Here is a 5,296-nt window from a genome sequence, read left to right as displayed (position 1 = left end):
ATGCTTTGCTTGCGGTGTGATTCCAGGGGCTTGAAAATCCATTTCCCACTTCCCTTTCGACGTGTTTTTCTTTGTCTGCAGGCTTCCTCAGGCCCCTCCTAGGTACTGCTGAAAATCGCTTCAACTCATCTCAAGGGGTCAAACTCCAACCATCCACGTGCATCGCTCCTGGGCCAGGGCAAAATAATGTCGGACGCAAGAATTCCGGATACAATAATTCGTCCACTGATACAAATATCAGTATACCGATCGACAAAGAAATTGCTGATGAGGAAGTTGTACCGTTGCGTATACTGCGTTCCTATAGTGTCGGGACGGTTGACTAGTTCTCCGACCGACGTCCAGTTTATGACATCATTTTTATGTATTGAATCTTTATGTCACTGGCATAATTGACTAATTCTCAAGCTCTTGTTCGGCACGGGCAAGGGAAAAAAAAATGAAATTGGGTCATCTAAAGGAGGAGAAACTGAGGCGCCACCGTGAGCTTTGACATGTGAAAACCAACCCTTAGCAGCCGCCGCCGCCGCCGCCGCGACCAGCCAAGGCGGAAGTCTTCCAAAAGGCGCGTCCTCGTTAGCCAATCAGACATCCGAGGAACACGCGTTCAAATTTTAATAAACGAATTAAATTCGGTGTAGCAGAGCCGCCGAAATCCCATTTCTACCCTTTCCTCCGGCAGATGCCCCGAATAAAATAGCCAGGGGTTTTATGCCGCTCCTGCACCGATTTATCCGATCCGGCCCCGCCCTCTAATCCGAATATAATTTTATGCCCATCAAATAATTGATAAAGAAAAATACCTACAGAGATGCGTTCGCACGTGTGGACCGAGAAACTTGAGGAACAAAGGAAGAGATCAGTGAGGAATAAGATGAAAGAAGCACTTTAGTTTCTCTATTGTGGTCGCGTGGAGAAATTTATCTTATTATAAAAGCATCATCATTATATGCCAAACGAAAGGAAGAAGCAAGGGTAAATTAGGGTTCGTTTGTTTCGTTAAAAAATAATAATTCGGATAATGATCATTTGTATCTCTTAGAAAAAATGAATGAACGAAAATTATTACTATAATACTGGAAAATATTTAGATATAAATTATTGTAAGTAAAAAATTTAAGCGACATGTGTGACCATTTTTAGGAGAATATCTTCCATGTTTGTTATTTTTGGTGGAACAAATGGAGTCTTAGAAATAAAATTATATTCACGAAATTTGGTAGAACGATCTCAACTAAGCGTGAACATATTTATTAGGGGAGACGGACAAGGGGACAAAAAGTTTAATACTTGACCTCATGTTTCGATAATCTTGCAAGATTTCATGGTATTGCCGCCAAGTGTTTTCAAAGTTCAAAAATATGATAATACGGATACGTGATTTGATAGGGTGAAATTCCGCCACCATACCATTGACAAACGAAATTGGGGTTCCTTCGCATGCCGATTTCATTGTCGTCCGTATGCTCATTCTTATTATTAAAATTTCGGTCGCCCCAAAAGAAAACCCAATTCCGTTGAAAACACATAAGAGGTATTTTTTTTAAATAAATAAAAAAATAAATAAAGGGAAAGAAGGAGAGAAACTAGTCGTGGAAAACCCGTTAGAGCACGGTCCGATTTTCGGACAAGGACTGGCAATAGTAAATTAGACTGGGGGCCTTGGACTTAATCGCGAAGAGTTGGCGCAACAACGCGGAATCGAGGAGCGGAATTCACCCAACTGCCCCCAAATAAATATCTGACTCGCTGCCCAGAACAGTCAAAGTCGCGGGTACGGTCAGCTTCCCCGCCCCACTCCGGGCAGATCCGGCTGCCCAATTCACAATGTATTTCTCTAAATCCCCGCGATTAATAAACTAATCGCGATCAAAATAATCGCGATTTAATCGGAAGTCCTTGCCCCTCTCTCTCTCCCCACCTTCCTCTGTCCCTGCGAGTGTTCTCACGGAGCAGGGCACGTATATATATAGGGAGCCACTTTTGCTGGAGGCGCAATGAGCACCCCCTGGCCACCACCTCTCCTCCGTGCATAGAGGTGGAAGCTCGCCCCCACCGGCGGCGGCGACGGCGGCGGTGACGGCGGCGACGGCGGAGGGTGAAGCGAGGAGATGGGGCAGGGGCTGAGCTGCGGGGCGAGCCAGGAGCACGGGCTCTTCACCGCCGTGCAGTTTGGGGATGCGGAGATGGTGGGCGCGCTCCTGGACAGAGATGCGAGCCTCCTCCACCAGACTACTGCCTACGATCGCCAGTCCGTCCTTCATATCGCCGCTGCGAATGGCCAGATCGAGGTGATTCGTCCTGCCAAAAGTCCTTCCTTTTCGCCTCTGTCCCGTGTCGTCTTTCTGAAGTCTTTCTCTTTCTTGGTGGGCAGTGGGCACCGTGGTAGTTTAATCTGATTACATTTGTGGTTTTCTGTTGACTCGGCTCGCATTTCGTCTTCGATGAAAGTTGGGTCTTGTGAGTTTGGGTTGTGAGCTCTGGTGTGTGTTTTGTTTTTCGCAGATTCTATCCATGCTTCTGGATCGGTCCCTGAATCCTGATTTATTGAACCGGCACAAGCAGGTGAAGTTCGTATAATGTCTGCCTTTTGTTTAGTGATCTAAAGCTGTTCGATCTAGTGGGCTTTGCTTCTTCTTCCCGATCTGGGATTCACTCTTTTGTTTTCCTTCCTTCTCTGGGTTGCGATACGGTCTCAGACTCCGCTTATGTTAGCCGCAATGCATGGCAAAATCGCCTGCGTGGAAAAGCTGCTTGAAGCTGGAGCTAATGTAAGGCGAATTCTGACTCTTTCCCTTTTACTATTTTTTGGTTTGCCGAGTTGTGACGTGGATTGCTAATCGGAGATGATGTTGTTGTTAATCAGGTATTGAAGTTTGATTCGCTCAATGGAAGAACACTATGCTGCTTATTACGGTCATTCTAATTGCCTCAAAGCCATTCTTTCTGCTGCTCAATCTAGTCCAGTTGCTGTCTCTTGGTGGGTCTCTCTCTCTCTCTCTCTCTCTCTCTGGGGCTTGCCATCAGTGGATAACCTGTGGGTCATTTGATGGATTTTAGGGGATACGCACGATTTGTGAATATCAGGGACGGGGGTGCCACACTTTGCACTAGCAGCCCGTCAAAGACGGCCTGATTGTGTGCACATTCTTCTGGATAATGGAGCTCTAGTTTGCGCATCAACCGGTGGATATGGGTAATTCTTCTTTAAATTCCACGAGGGATTGATAGTTTAAGTTCTCAGCTGTCCAAGAGATTGATTTTGTTGTCTATAGGTATCCGGGAAGCACTCCTCTTCATCTGGCTGCAAGAGGATCTCTCGATTGCATTCGTAAGTTGCTGGCATGGGGTGCGGATCGTCTTCAAAGAGACGCGTCTGGGTAGAATCTCTCGCTTTCACCTTTGATTTTGCATATCCACCATCTTATTAGAATGTGACGAATGGTTGATCTTAAATGGGAAAATGATAAGAATGCCTTGAAAACGTCTTTGGAATTCACGTAAAAGTAGATTTAGGAAGAAAGTGGGAAAAAAATCATATAAAGAAAAACCTTGAAGGTAAGAGGAGGAAGGCAATTGGATTGTGTGAGTTCCTTTTGTCTCATATGTCGTGTCCTCATCTTGTAATATTTTCTAGATTCACTTAGCAAAAAAAGAAAATAAGATCTTTGTAGATTCAGCTTAGCTCTGGCAGTTTAACGGGAAAGAAGTTTCACATTCTGTTATTGTATTGACTCCATCTGAGTGTCAAATGCATCTAAAAAATTTCAGTTTCACTTGTGTCGCATTTGTTGAAGTTTACTGTTAACTTGGTTTCCTTTCTGATTCTGGGTTTCCTGATCTTCTAATGATGCAGGAGAATCCCATACATGGTTGCTTTCAAGCACAAGCATGGAGCGTGTGCCGCTCTGCTAAATCCGTCATCCGCAGAGCCGCTTGTCTGGCCATCACCTTTGAAATTCATTAGTGAGCTGGATCAAGATGCAAAACTTCTACTGCGAGCGAGCCTTGATGGAGGCAAATAAGGAGAGGAGAAAGCATTTTAAAGGGAACTATATACTTGCTTCCATCACCATCACATTCTGACGCGGGGATCGACGATGATATTTCAGAGGTACTGGTTCCTACTATAAGAACGGCAGGATTTCTGATGTCTCCCATTTGTCTTGCTCTCAGAAGTTTATTCACGTTCTTCAAGTTTGTGAACTGTAGATTGGCTTTGTTATGAGAGCATTGGTTCGTTAGCTAATCTCAGTTTCACAGACAGTAGACCAGTTTAGTGAATTAAGTTAACAAATGACTCACGACAAGTGGGAACTAAGCCTGGAGGATGTTGAGTATCTGAGATCCATTGTAACTTTCCCATGATATTTGGGACCTACGATGGAAGACTCTGCAGGTCCTGATGACAGTTAAAGAATTTGATCATGTCATTTGATGTTATCGTCTCGATTGTTTTTGATCAACTGCCAGATTGCGACCATTTGGTTTATGTAGACGCTTGGTACACTGCTGGGTTTAATGGTAGTGAAAACTCTAATGGGGCAATCTTGCATGCAGGCCAGCGACACCGAGTTATGCTGCATATGCTTCGAGCAGGTGTGCACCATTGAAGTCCAAGGCTGCGGTCACCAAATGTGTGCGCATTGCACGCTGGCTCTTTGCTGCCACAACAAGCCCAACCCCACAACCTCATCCCTAACTCCTCCAGTCTGCCCCTTTTGCCGAAGCAGCATAGCACGGTTAGCCGTTGCCAAGACCAAGGGCTTTGATGAAGCTGATCAAGAGGTTGGTGACATCAGTTCCTCAAAATTGCGAAGATCAAGGAAGTCACGGAACTTTAGCGAGGGAAGCAGCAGCTTCAAGGGCTTATCGGCCGTTGGAACATTGGGGAAGATGGGCGGCCGTGGATCTGGAAGGATCGCAGCCGATACTGAGTGGGTTGATAAGCTTTGAGACTACGAGTAGCTGTGGTCGGCGATCAAAAGATTATTTTGAAGCCAAGAGAGGGATATAAAAATGGAAATTCGAGAAATTTCTCTGTCTGCACCGGGCCGTGGTGGTATGTATAGATAGCCAAAAGAATCTGCTGCTGTTGCCAATTTGGGGAATAAGCAAGAATTGAGTTGCAGGCTTGGATTGGTAAGTTTGTCATCTCAGTTAAAAAAATTGTTGTAGTCTTTATGTTTGTACTCTAGAATGAAGCTGGATTGCTGATTTTTGAGCCTTGTTAGTTGTCTGTACTGGGAAAAGAAAAAGGAAACTATTTGATCTTTCAAAGGGAAGAAATGGTCAA

The 5,296-nt window shown here is 44.9% G+C and overlaps 1 pseudogene; it reads left to right on the top strand.

The window, feature by feature from the left end:
- The first annotated feature begins 1,941 nt into the window (after window positions 1–1,941).
- LOC120291062 lies at window positions 1,942–5,012 on the top strand (annotated as a pseudogene).
- Window positions 5,013–5,296: the final 284 nt, after the last annotated feature.

The sequence above is a fragment of the Eucalyptus grandis genome, chromosome 3 (genome assembly GCF_016545825.1).
Source record: "Eucalyptus grandis isolate ANBG69807.140 chromosome 3, ASM1654582v1, whole genome shotgun sequence".
NCBI lineage: Eukaryota > Viridiplantae > Streptophyta > Magnoliopsida > Myrtales > Myrtaceae > Eucalyptus > Eucalyptus grandis.
This window is presented reverse-complemented; position numbering and strand designations above follow the sequence as displayed.